The sequence below is a fragment of the Hemicordylus capensis genome, chromosome 3 (assembly GCF_027244095.1).
Source record: "Hemicordylus capensis ecotype Gifberg chromosome 3, rHemCap1.1.pri, whole genome shotgun sequence".
Taxonomy (NCBI): Eukaryota; Metazoa; Chordata; class Lepidosauria; order Squamata; family Cordylidae; genus Hemicordylus; species Hemicordylus capensis.
Window position 1 is genome coordinate 90,369,775 of NC_069659.1, and position 14,574 is coordinate 90,384,348.

General features: G+C 43.0%; 1 long non-coding RNA gene across 2 annotated transcripts; it reads right to left on the minus strand.

Moving 5' to 3' along the window:
- Positions 1 to 725: 725 nt before the first annotated feature.
- On the minus strand, positions 726 to 14,184 carry LOC128352049 (uncharacterized). Of its 2 annotated transcripts, XR_008320185.1 has the most exons (4): positions 13,179 to 14,184; positions 6,470 to 6,568; positions 2,071 to 2,129; positions 726 to 996 (listed from the first exon to the last, which is right to left on the minus strand). It is a non-coding gene; the product is annotated as an uncharacterized LOC128352049 (long non-coding RNA). The 2 variants fall into 2 exon arrangements; XR_008320184.1 differs by lacking the exon at positions 726 to 996 and having other exon boundaries at positions 2,023 to 2,129.
- Positions 14,185 to 14,574: the final 390 nt, after the last annotated feature.

Consider the following 14,574-nt stretch of genomic DNA (forward strand, 5'->3'; position numbering starts at 1 on the left):
GAAAGGCAACATATTATTGTTCTTATTTACTCCCTCCTTAATGCCCGCATTTTATGAGTCATTGCCTGCATGTGCTTTTGGATTTGTATTTTAGCTCACAATTATTATATATTCTTGTTCTTGTTGCCCACATCAGATAAATTTTCCCTCATGCTTGCATGAGTGAACAGCTTCTCAGTTACCTTAAAAGTATTGTGGGTGCAATAGATTCGTAGAAATGTTAGTAACTATGCTTTAAGCTAGTTTGTTAGTAGTGAGTTAGTATTTTTAGTCATATTAGTAAAGTGCATTTACATGCCGATGCCTTAGCTGTGACTAAAGGTTAAAAGTACCTTTCCCTCACTAACTCCCCCTCCCACTAACCTTTCTTGCCTATTCTAACTAAGCCCCCATACACACTCCCCAGCTGCAACACACACACACACACACACTCAAGCCACCATGGATACACAGGTGTCTTATATATCTATGAAGTAATAGATTGATTTATTACTTTTTCAGGACACTACCCTTCTAACCACCTACTAGTACTAGCCAGCAGGGATCCCTCCCACAGACAGAACCCCTATTTAAACTTCTCTTAAACTAAACAACACACAAGTCTTTAAATACAATTGCAACCCCAAACCTCCCTCCAAACAGGAAAAAACCCCAAGAATACATAATTCCAGAGACATGTGCGTTTGTGGTGTATGTGTGTGTGTTAAATGGGTACTCACTCGGTCTAGGGCTTCACCCACGTTGTGTCCAGTTTTCCACTTCTGTGGTCTGGTCTCTGAATCTACTCTTTCTTCTTCAGTCTTCTTCTCCTTCTTCAGTTTTCTGATGGGGGGGCCTGGGAAAATCTGGAAAATCGGGGGGGCTGACCAGGTGGCCAGTGGCCACAGGGGCTCTGGGGCTGTTGGCTGGCACTGACAGCAGGCACAGGCAGGCAGTGATTCTCTCAGCAGCAGGAAGGAGGTGAAAAAAGATCGAATTTTCTTTTCTTCTCTATTCCTGAATCAGCAGCAGGAACAAAAAAGCAATGCGTTAGAGAATCCATTCCAGGCTGGCACGCAGCAGAGGCAGGCAGACTGGGTGGCAAGTCAGGCTGGGCTCAGGCTGGCAAGGCAGAAGGCAATAGGCAAGGCAAGGCAAGGCAAAGCAAAGCTCTCTTTCTCTTCTCCCACGAGGCAGAAAGGCAGAATGCTGGCTGCTGCCTTTTAAAATCTAATTGAAAATCCCTCTTTGAACTCCCACCACCACCCTTGCCCGTTCTTCGACCCTTCCCCTGGCCAATGTGGAGTCAGGAGTGGCAAGAGCCAAAAGAGCCAATCTGGAACCAGGAGGAAATCGTCAGCAGATCAGCCCATGCTTTTGTTCACTGATCTGAAGCTTGGAAGGGTAGGAAATTCAAATAAATGTCAAACACAAAATGGAGACTAGACGGAGATCACCACAAAATGGTGGTCCGAAACAACAAAACCTTCAGTTCTGAAATTGGGGTTATTTGTTTTGGAGCCGAATCTTGCCGGGCTTGCAGAGGGGCAATTTGTTTTCTGTACAGATAACCTGAAACAGGTAGATTTGGGCACAGATGGTTTTGTACCTGAAACGTTTCTCACATCCCTACATCCCACCCCATTAAAATTGATTGATTGCCTAATGAAGATAAGGGAGAGATTCTCATAAACAAATAAATGGTGTGTATCTTTACACCTGGAGACTTTGTGGTCTCTGAGATTGTAAACCCCTGCTAACTTGGCAAAGAGGCACCTTTTAACGTGGTGATTCTCTTTATTTAGCAGGGGGAGAGTAACTGGCCCTATCTACCCCCAGCACAGTACCTCCGGTGACCATTGCTGGTGTCTGTCTTATGTTTCTTTTTAGATTGTGAGCCCTTTGGGGACAGGGGTCCATCTTATTTATTTATTATTTCTCTGTGTAAACTGCCCTGAGCCATTTTTGGAAGGGTGGTATAGAAATTGAATGAATGAATGAATGAATGAATAATAAACAGACATAGTCCATTCACATCACACAGCCACATTGTCATAGCTTGATCTCACCTTATGTCCAGAAAGGACCCACCTAAAGTGACTAAGTTCATCTCACAATGGATTCTGTTGTCTTGCATGGAACTCCTCTCCCTGCAGGGAAGAAGAATCCACCTGATTAAGTCAATAGTAACCTTAGGGCACATTTTCAGATATAAATTCCCCAGCCAGGCCACCACGGCCTTGGATTCTGTTGGACCTGTTTGGACCCTGGTGGGACTCTGCCCAGATTCCACCTATCCACAGATTCTCACAAGTGAGCTGGGATCACTGCTCCCTCCCCCAGCTCTCTCCTTCTACCCACTTCTACCCAACCCTTTATTCAAAGGAGGCACATCTGCCCAGCCATTGTGCAATCTAATGTGCCCAGGAAGGACAGATAATACTAACTTCTCCAGCCATCTATCTCTAAGCCTCCCTGATCTTCAGGCACTTGGTTTTGCAAGCCGCTCTCATTCAGAACTTTAGCCAAATTATCACAAGCCTCTAACCAAGACTCTCATTTAGAACCTTAGCTAAATTATTGAATTGCCCAACCAAACTCTCTTGTTGCCTTCTGTAACTACCCACGTTACCCTTAATAAAGCCTTTAAACTGTACCTACCTCTCTTCATCCTCTCCAAAAACACCAGGAGGCGATTCTCATGATCACTCAAAAGTGGGCTAAGGGAGCCTAGCCTGTATTTTGGCAGTCATGTGCTGCAATAGGAGCCGGGCGGCTCCCGGCAGCTAGCCCTCAATAATACCCCTCCCCAAAGATGAGGTTAATGAAGTGTGTGCTCCATTAACTGTGTCTTTTTTGCTCATGTGTTGCCACTGTGCGTAGCTACACATGAGTAGACCTCCCGGGCTTGGGGGGGCTTGCACAGGGCATCCTGGAACTTCCAGGGGGCTACGCAGCCCCCGATCCCCGCAGCCCCCGATCCTCGCAGCCCCCGCTGGCTCCCATGATGGAGCCAGCAGTCGTGTGGGCAGCTGATCCGGCCACCCAGGGCTGCCTTCTGATTGTCTCCCTGCAAACCCCCTTCCAGTGAGTCTCACTGATCGTGAGACTCGCCTCCAGAACTGCTAAATTGATACTGGAACAAAACTGCTCCCCAAGCCAAGCTAATTTCCCCATTTTAGCCAAAAACATAGCTTGAGCACTGTAGCCAATCATTCCGGGACAGTTAGAGTGACACCAGCTCCAATGAGCTGTGGACAATGAGTGTGTATGATACTGAACAATAAAGACTACAAAAGGAAACAGTGAATTATCATTTATTAGCAGCTTTCATATCTAGATGAGATGCTTTTCTGAATGATGTGTTTTAGTCAAATATGTTGGTTGGTTTAATGTGTAGTTCATGACTAACATTTAGCAGATGGAGATATATTATTTGGAAACCTTTTAAAATTTCTAGCATACCTAGAAAATGTTTGTGAAATGTGTAGTGTTCCTTAACATACATTTACATCTTTGCCTGTATCTTCCTGTACACCCTTTCAGTCTTAGTTATTGAATGATAAAAATTGTCTTATTGGAAGCAATGAAAAAAACAGTTAACTTTTGTGTTTCAGAGTATATTAAATACATTATTGCCTTCCCAAGCCGTTCCCATTGCTCTTGCGTCAGAACTTCATTGTGTGCTAAGTTCAATTTTCTTATACAATTGATAGGTTTATCCCCCAGTTCTTGAAACAGTCAGTGACCTGTTCCACAGTCATTCAAACCTAGGTTCAATGTGGGTTACCAAAATTAGCATGAATGTGTGGACCACTCAATTTCTAATCTCCCCTTTTGGGGCAAGTTGATAGTGTGTGGTGGTGGCCCAGCTGCAGAGGGTCTTGGTTGACATACAGTGAGCTGCGTCTCATGATCAGTGAGACCCAGTTTGTGAAGCTAAGTGGGGAGAGCGGGCTAAGCCACAGATGATCAGGGCGGGAACCCTAGGTGGCTGGATTGGCCATCCACACGATTGCCGGCTCTGTGATGGAGCTGGCGGGGTCTGGGAAGTTCGGGGGCTGCACGGCCCCCGGAAGCTCCAGTATGCCCTGCACAAGCACAAAGGGCATATTGGAGAGACCCCCGGAGCTGGGAGGTGGCTTTTTGCCTCCCCTCTGGGGGTCTACTCATGCTAACCCGGGCTTAGGGGAGGGCTACAAAAGTGGGTGACCCACTTTGACTCAACCCGGTTTGGCTGCGAGCCTGGTGAGTCTCACGAGCGGTGGAAAGCGGGCTAAGCACCCTTAGCCTGCTTTCCACTGATCGTCAGAATAGCTCCAGTATCTACACGCATGTCAGTCTGGTTTACAACCTGGTTGCAGTGCTGAAAAACTGCCTTGGTTGCCCTTGTGGATGATCTACACCGAGAACTAGACAGGGAGAGTGTGCCTCTGTTGGTTCTGCTGGACCTCTCAGCAGCTTTCTAAACCACTAACCATGGTATTCTTCTGGTCTGCCATTCTGAGTTAGGGCTGAGTGAGTCAGTCTTGAAGTGGTTTCAGTCCTACTTGGAGGGTTGGGTCCAGAAGGTGTTGTTGGGGGACCTTTGCTCAGCTCCATGGCCATTGGCCAGTGGGGCTTCTCAGGGCTCTGTTTTGTCCCCCATGTTGTTTAACATCTACATGAAACTGCTGGGGAAGATCATCTGGAGATTTGGGCTACAGAGTCAGTGATATGCAGATGACACCCAGCTCTATCTCACTATGTTATCTGATCCCATGGAGGCAGAGGAGGTTCTGATTCATTACATCAAAGCTGTGGTAGGCTGGTTGGGGGCTAACAAGCTGAAACTTAATCCTGACAAGATGGAGGTGATGGTGGTTAGTAGAAGACCTAATCAGGGTATGGGGACCTAATCAAGGTATGTGGTTTCGGCCTGTTCTCTAGGTAGGGTCGCACTCCCTCTGAAGGAACAGGTGTACTGCTTGGGGGTTCTTATGGATCCAGTGTTGCTCCTAGAAAATCAGGTGGCGGCTGTGGCTAGGGGTGCCTCTTCTTAGCTTTGACTGTTGCACCAGCTGCAACCCTTCCTTGAGAAGGCTGATCTGGCCATGTCTTAGTCATGTCATGTTTGGATTATTGCACCCCACTCTATGTGAGGCTGCCCTTGAAACATACTTGGAAACTACAGTTGGTGCATCATGCGGCTGCCAAATTGATTTCACAGTGTGCATTTTACACCGAATCTGTAGGCAATGCATTGACTGACTGCCTGTTTGTTTCTAGGTACACTAGATGCTGGTTATTAACTGTAAAGCCCTAAATAGCTTGGATACTTTAGAGACCACCTGCTCCCAGCGGAATCTACCCACCTGACTAGATTGGCTGGGAGGGTTTTGCTCTGCATGCCAATACCTGTTGAGGCTCATATGTCGAGCAGATGAGACAGGGCTTTCTCAGTGATTGCCCCCAAATTGTGGAATTCAGTCATAGTTGAGATCTGCATGGCTCCCTCTCCAGCAGTCTTTCAGAGGAATCTGAAGACCGCCCTTTTTATACAGGCTCTCTCTTAAACCTACCTGTGTTTTTGTGGTGTGTGTTTTTTAAAATTGAAGTTTTATTACTGTTTTAATCTTGCTGTTAACCACCGTGGGGTTTTCAGATGGAGGGCAGTATAAAAATATAAATAAATAATAAATGAATACATTTCCAATGAGCCCCTGGTGGCGCAGTGGTAAAACTGCCGCCCTGTAACCAGAAGGTTACAAGTTCGATCCTGACCAGGGGCTCAAGGTTGACTCGGCCTTCCATCCTTCCGAGGTCGGTAAAATGAGTACCCAGAATGTTGGGGGGCAATATGCTAAATCATTGTAAACTGCTTAGAGAGCTTCCAGCTATAGAGCGGTATATAAATGTAAGTGCTATTGCTATTGCTATTGCTATTTCCTATGGTAATTATTATTTTCTTATTCTGGTTGCACATAAGAATATAAGAAAAGCCCTGCTGGATCAAGCCCAAGGCCTATCTAGTCCAGCATCCTGTTTCACACAGTGACCTACCAGATGTCACTGGGAAACCCACAGGCAATAGGTGAGAGCACACCCTGTCTCATGCTGTTGCTCCCCTGCAACTGGTATTTATAGGCAACTTGCCTCTTACGCTGGAGGGACCCTATAGCCCTCAGACTAATAGCCATTGACAGACTTGTCCTCTATGAATTTATCTAAGCCCTTTTTAAAACTAAACAGGCTGCTAGCTGTCACCACATCTTGTGGCAGAGAATTCCATAGGTTAATTATGTGTTGTGTGAAAAAGTACTCCCCTTTGTCCGGCACAAATTTCTTGGCAATCAGTTTCATGGAATGACCCCTGGTTCTAACGTTATGCAAGAGGGAGAAAATTTTCTCTCTCTACACACCATGCATAATTTTATAGATATCTATTATGTTGCCCCTCAGTCATCTTCTTTTTTTCTAAACTAAAAAGCCCCAGGTGTTGTAGTCTTACCTCGTAAGGAAGGTGCTCTAGACTCCTGATTATCTTGATTGCCCTCTTCTGCACCTTCTCCAATTCTATAATGTCCTTCTTAAGGTATGGTGACCAGAACTGTAGATAATATTTCAAATGTGGTCACATCATTCATTTGTATAAGGGCATTATGATATTAGCAGCTTTATTTTCAACCCCCTTTCCTAATGATTCCAAGCATGGAATTGGCCTTTTTCACAGCTGCCACACATTTTGTTGACACTTTCAATGAGTTGTCCACCACAACCCCAAGATCTCTCTTCTGGTCAGCCACCGACAGCTCAGCATATATGTGAAGTTGGGGTTTTGTATCCCAATATGCATCACTTTACATTTGCTAACTTAGAACCACATCTGCCATTTTGTTACCCACTCCCAGTTTGGACAGATCCTTTTGGAGCTCCTTGCAATCTGTTTTGGAGTTCACTACCCTCAATAGTTTGGTGGTGTCTGCAAATATGGCCACCTCACTTCTTACCCCAACTTCTAGATCATTTATGAATAAATTAAAAAGCACTGGTCACAGTACAGATCCCTGGTGGACCTCACTTCTTACTTGCCTCAATTGTGAAAACTGTACATTTACTCCTACCCTCTGATTCCTGTCCTTCAACCAGTTACCTATCCAAAAGTGTATCATTACGAGAGTTTTCCTAAAGGTCCAGTTCTGTTGGTACTTGACTCCATTGGGCTAAAATACATCTGTAACCTTAACCAAAGTCAATGTTGGAGGTGCAAGTCAGAAGGAGCAGACTAAAGTAAAGACGTGGCTCTTCACCCAAGCTTTTGAATGAAGGTATTGTTTTTACTGCTGCTGCTTTGTGTTTTATGTATTATTTTTAAGCGTTATTAAATTCTTAAATAGATTATTTTTACATTTATGTTTTGTATTTGTATTATGTATTAATTTTTGAAATCATTTGTACCTTTGTATTTTAATTATGCATTATTTTAATTATATTGTAAACTACTTTGAGATTTATTTTGAGATTATTTTAATGAAAAGCGGCATATAAATCAAACAATAAATAAACAAATATATCACATGATGTGGAGATGCCCACTGATAGTGACTTTTGAAACAAAGTTTTGCAGAAAATAGTTGAAATGTTATTTATTTGCAGAAAACAGTTGAAATTGCTCCCCAAAGTATTATTATTTGGCTACATAAATGAAATCCTTAGAGTAGCTCTAGGATTCATATCCAGTCTACTGCCAGTGGCCAGGGTCTGCACAGCAGCAAAATGGAAATCACAGCTGGCACCATCCTTCCAGGACTGACTTGAGAAAATCTGCCCTGATGACAAAATTGGCATGCTATAAAAAGCACAAGAAGGGCTTGGGCAGGATAGCTTTGTGGAGAGACTGAGCCTTCTCATCTCAGGAATAATATTAAGCAGGACAAAGATTATATGCGCTTGTGAGGTTTTCCTTTCTTTGGAGAGCTGTGTAAAGTAGTACAAAGAGATGGTAAGAGTTAGGAAGAATAAATTTTTACCAGAACTTCTAATGCTATAATTTGTAATATTGGTCTTTTTTCTTTCATTGTTGGTAATTTTGGTTGTATTGTTTGAAGTATTGTAATATATTTTCTAATGGATAAATGAAAAAATATATACATTATTGCCCAATGTAATTTTGTGATCATTTCTGTGTCATTTCAGAATAAGCATTATGATCCACTTCCAATCAATGTTTAACCCTAGAATGGAAGGGTTTTGCCCTAGCATTATACTAAAAATGTTGTTATAACCATATAACACAAATGAAATCATACATGTTTCCCTGAAATGGCACATTCTTTGCATTTGGGCTGTGTATAACCTCGGTTCCACATTGGTGGGGGAGGCACTTGTCAGAAATTCTTCCAGTGTGAAAATAGTGATAACTCAGGATGTCAGACAATAATCTTGAAAACTACCCTTCACACTGATATGGTGTGACTCACTAGTGTGACAAGAAATCTGATGCTGTAAGGATGGGTAAATATCAGTAAGTAGGCAAAGACCACTAAAGAAGCATGATCATCTTATATTTTGACATCAAGGCCCATTAATCCATATGGTGGAATTTGAGGGCTATGATGTGTTTCTAGCTTGCATTCAGCCTTAAGGAAAATAACACCAGATTGTGGTTGGTGGTTATTTGCAGACTTTGTCATTTTGCTTACTGACCATACATTCTCATTGATCAATTCTAAATTGGATTATTGTTAGGTTTAAAAGCGCCTCAACAGCAGAAAGTGGCTGGAGTGGCCGGCAAAGAGGAGATGGATAGCAGAATAAAGAGTGAAAGTGACAAGATCGGAGACTGAATTGATCACTGTCAGCGAGTTAGTGGTCAGCTGTCTGACCTTTGGTGCCCAAATGAAACATCGAAATAATGTTTAGACAAACACATTTGATTTTTGAGGTAATGGGTATGTCAACCAAATGACAAACCTTAGAAAGGTCAAAAGAATAGACATTTTTCAGACTTTTCTCAAACATTAATTGTTCATTTTGGGAAGCAGTGTGTTTCTGGACTAGACAGGGAGAAAAGTTCACTTGTGTACACACTGCAAACTGTTCTATAACAGTGAAGGCAATATAACAAAAGTAGCCTGCAACCAACATTTTCCACAATTAGATTACATTATAAATGACTGCCAACCAATGAAAGGCTTCCAAATCAATACATTGTATTACTTTTAAGCAATTAATATATTATATTTGAATAAATTTTCATCTTATGAAACTCTAACAATGATGCCCTTTTGAAGCTACACGAGAAAGAGGGTAGTTTCTTTTGATATAACTTCTGATTTTGAACTATATGCCAACATTGTATATAGATCTGAAAAGTTGCTTTCTGTTTGCTCACCAAATTTGGCATGAGGATGAAGGTGATACATCTAGTTCCGTGTTCCTAAATATGTTATTCCATGAGAAACCTAGTAAATGCGACATAGTGTATGAGGGTTGTATCATAGTCAAGAATTTTGTTGAAATTCTGCAGACACACTGGTTGATATCCAAATTAATGTTGCACACACTGAAAAATGGTATGTGTGCACAACAGTTGCGAGACTATTTTTGCAGATCTGATTTTCCCTCTGCAGATGCTTATACCTCCCAAAAACATTGTCCCAGAGGTTTGAAGGGCCCTTGGGAATATATTTTCAGAAGGCACAGGTGGCTGTGCAGAGAGAAGGACAGGCTGACAAAAACCACATCCCTGGTGTGTGCAACATTAGTCTGGATGTTGGCCAGTGTCTCTGCAGAATTTCAACAAAATTCATCCACTCCTGGATGTTAGTCACTATGTTGAACTGTATCTATTTAGCAACTCCAATAAATCTTCTTATTTAAATTCTTTATATTGTTTAAATTATTTTTATACTTGTTGGCATGAGATGTGTTATGCTTTCAAACCTACCATTTAAGGGCTAATAACTGGGAACTCACAGTGCATAGCAATCTGAATATGTAATACACTGTAGGTTAAATATTGTGACTTAAATAATTTAAACTCAGAAGCCCCCCAAATAGTTGTGAAATATAATGGATTGGAATATCAAGAAGATTTGCAGGGGGCATTGCTAAACACATCCTAAACTACCAAATGAGAACACTTTCAACATGGTGGTTCCTTCTCCACATGCTAGTTGTACAGCACAAAAGTGGAGGACTTTGCATTTTACAGAAATTGTGCAGCTCAAAATGCCATGTATGCATGAAACTATTGTAATGAAATATGCTGGGTGAGCTGATCACTTTTAGGTGAACCAACAGCATAAAGGCCATTCCTAGATCCACTTGCACACAGAATATAATGGAGGGGAAATTCCTAATACTTTGAATTTTCCCCTGAATGTTTGGTTTTCAGTTACTGCTGTATTTCTGAAAATTCTGGCACATAGCACCCTACAGTGTTCAAACTGGTCCTGAGCTTTAAAACAAGACCTTAATTACTGTTGTTGCTTGTGTGCATATCATCTTGTGGCAAATAAATAAATAAATAAATAAATAAATAAATAACAACACACACATTTTACAGAGAGTTATCTTCCTGATCACATTAGTAAATCTGCATCCTCCAAAATAGATTTTAAAAATAATAATAATAAATATATTTCAATAATTATAGATATATTTCAATTAACCATATCGAATTGTGTGTTTCAGACACACAATTAGTGCCTGAAATATTTCAAGAAAATCCATGATTATAATGCAAGCCTCATTTGTTGATTTGGCATGGAATGACTCCAGTGTCTTTTTTGGACAGACCAATAGATAGGCCAATACTATATCACAGGCAGCTTTTTTCTCATGTTGGGTAAAAGCAGAAATTGAAATCTAATCAACTCAATATTTGGTTTGGTGTCCAGCTTGGTATTAGTAGCTTTGCCCTCCTGCTTATATCATGTGTAAAACTGGGATACAATTTTTGCGTGATCGGTTCATTTCCTGAAAGATGGCAACAAGGGAAGGAGAGAGTCCCTGACCGTGCTGCAAGTTTTGTGCTTGCTCTTCTCATTTCAATCTTGGATTAACCATTGAACATGTTAAAAAAAAAAAAAAAACCTGAAGCCAAGAGCAAGAGTTCTTCCTCCTCTGACCCATTGGCAATGGACTGCTAGGGGAAATAACTTGCCTACACACGTAATTAGAATGAGGAACTGCCTATCACAACATCATCCGCAGACATCCTGAGGCCCTCCTGGCATGTCCCTTTATCACTTGTAGGTGGCTGTTAATCCGGATGGCTACTCTACACATGCTCCAAATACTACTTAATATTTGGAACACATGCAGAGTGGTCATTTGAATGACTTCCCACACCTGCAATGGTCATGCTGGGAGTGTGTTGGGACGTCGTGGAAAATGTCATGACAAGCAGATGCTTGGCAAGTCCCCCTTCTAATTGTGTGGGCCAGGGAGGGATCCTCCAAACCATTATGAAGGAGAGGTGAGAAAGAAACATGGAGCAATAGCTTGTAATGTCAGCTTCTACCCTTAGGCAAGTCAATCCTTGTTTCATCACAGGCTGGTCCAGACACTCTTTGAAGCTCCTTTTAGTGGCCATGTCACATGATACAAAAGTCTTACACAAATGTCATTTCCATGTTGAAATTAAAGTGTGGCATGCTTGTAGCTGGGAGATAGTAGTGTGTAGTGATCCTGCATCTGCCTAACTGCACCTAACACACTCATCAGAGTTTCGTTCTTTAATTTACATACATGAAGAACTGCCGTGAAGGGCTTTTCATCTAGGAACTGGGTTGCTTGTGAAATGGTTCTATGACCACCCCATAATCTGTGTTTCTTGAAACAATAATGCTTCTTATGTTAGAACTGTAATTTAAGTGCAAAAATTAGAATTGCATAATGCTCTGTACAATGAAGAAGACTCTAGAAATTGTTAATTATGAGGAAGCCAACTGATTCTAATCGGTGTTCCATTATGCTGGCCTCTGACAATGTCTTTGTAGATACATAAGCTCTGTATTGATTACCATTTTTCCATATAGCAACTAGTATGTAGCAACTTATAGTGTAATATGACCAAAAGTATTGATTTGGGGGAACTTAATATTATTAAAAGACAGTTGTATTAATCTCTCTCCTGTATTTTAGGAGAGAGACAGGGGTGGGGTGAGGTGGGGGGGAGAGAGCTCAGCAATAGAAAATCAATCAAGCAAATATTCTTGTTATGTCAGCTGAATGGCAGAGGAATAGGGCTTGCATTCAGGTAAACATTGGTTTTCTTGATGCTTCAGATGAAAAGAAACTGCTCATTTATTTCTCACATCTTATTTGCTCCAAAAAAAAATTTTTGCCTGACACCCAAGAAGAGACAAGATTCAAGGTATTGGTGTAAATAAGGGCCACAGTTTATTTAAACTTCAACAACCAATGAAAGAGCAGGGATAGGCTCATCCCCTCCTACAGTGCAGTACTACAGGCATGCGAAACCATGGCATGCTTAACCTATGGCATAGGGCGATGCACCTTGGCTCCAGGCAACCCGAAAGCTCCGAAACTGGGGCTGCCTATCCTAGCCAGCCTAGTGCCGGGCCCCTGAGCTAGCATTGCCCCCTGGTAGCCATTCAGCCATTCCATGGGGCTTAGCCAGTCAGGGTAGGTCGACCAAGGGCAGACATCCCTGAGCCGTGCAGTCTCTAGGGAGTTGCCCCTTTCTGACCCATAGCCAAACGCTTACCCGAAGGTGTTCACCAGCCTGATACGATCTTTCCAACCGCACTGCTCCTGCCATATTGTGACCAAGTTAACTACTACCTACAGGTGATACAGTCAAGAGCAGGCAAAAAAAGGCGCGCACTAACGGCCAATCAAGTGAGCACCCAAAAAATTCCTGCTCGGCCCCAAAAGGCGACCAGTTGAAACCTTGACTGTACCTAGGGAAGGGAGGGTGGGTGCCTTCTGAGAGCGGAATGAGCTCTCTCGGTTAAGGAGCAGGACACTAGGCATAAGCCCCGCCCCCTGCACAGGCTTTCTGGCCAATCAGGCCAAGGGAAGCCTCGTGCTTCTCTAAGGGGGCCAGGCAAAGACGCTGCTCCGCTTATTCAAGCGGAGGCAGCGGGATTTTTAAAAAAGAAAGGGATAGCGCAGCAGCTCTCTGTTGGTGTAGAAGTACACATTATCAGGTTCTGTGTAACTTATCATAATGAATGGAAACTCACAGCAAAATGTTGTATCCCCACCAGCATATAGGTCTGCTCCTGTTTAGGGCTCCAGTCAGCCTGAAACACAAATGTTGTAGCATCCCTAAGGGGTTCAAAAAAGGACCATTTCTTTCTTTCCCACCTGAAACTTTTCCCACACTGTGCTTTATAGCACTAAAGGACTCAGGATTGGGGCTGGTTGCCAACCCTGAACCTTCACATATTGTTGCTCTGTAGCTGGGGTGCTAGCATATAGTGTGGGGAGGAGATGTTTTTAGACTTGTTGCAAAAATGTCCTTGACCCTAATACTCATATCCAAGTTACTCTAAATTATTCAGAGCTCATGCCAGGTGTATAGGGATAATGGAGTTGGGGGACAAATATCCTTGGGCCATAGGGGTCCGGAGGCCACCAATGTGCCTTCTAAACCCCCTGTACTCCATTACCCTTTTATCCCGCCATTCTTCCCACTGCCCCCTGCTGCTGAGGCCAGGTACTCTACCCTGCACTGGCCACACCACTTCCCCCTCCAGCAAATGTGGGAGGAAAAGGAAGCATCCAGCTGGTGAAGAATGAGAAGGGGAAACGAGTGTGGCTGACATGGGATAGCATGCCTGGCCTCAGCGGCCTCAGCAATTTGTCCTGGGGCTGCCAGCAACCTTGTTATGCCCCCGGCTCAAGCAGGCCAGTGCCCTCTCCTTCACCCCACTTCCCTTGTTAAAAAACAAAAATGATACCCTCTGTGGCAGTTCTGCCCTTATATACCCCAGCAACCACAGCTGCCTTTCTTCTTGCTTGATCCATTCATTCACTACAACCCCTGAATGAACAATCTACCTGGCTAGACCAGTTGCCCAAGGTGGGCTGACATGCTAAGTCCAGAGCAGAAGGCTGCTGTATCCACTGATCCCAATAACTAAACCAACTCTCCTGTTTTTTTTCGGGGAGAGCTGGTCTAAAAATTGGTAGACCAGCCTGCTGCGTCTGCCCTCTTCAGAGGACTGGTCTACCCACTGACCCCAATTGGTAGACCAGCTCTCCCTGGAAAAGGTGCCATTTTGAGGCACATTTTCCAAGCAAAATAGGCATCAAAATGGCACTCAAATCACCCAAATCAGTTCGGGTGATTCATCGAGCCAGCTGACCAAGCTGGCTGTTCTCAATGAATCAATTTGATGGTTCTGCAATTTGATTCAACCTCAAATCAAATCATATAATTTGATCCATGCACACCCCTAAACTATGTTACCAACTCATAACTCTCATGGTAGTTTACAAATAGTGCTTAAAACGATGAACAGCAAAACCAATTTAAAATTAAAAACCATCTAAACAGCTAAAACAATTGAAACAATCCTCTCTAATAAAAGCCTTGGTGTCCTGAACGGACACCAAGGCGTGCGTTCGTGCCTC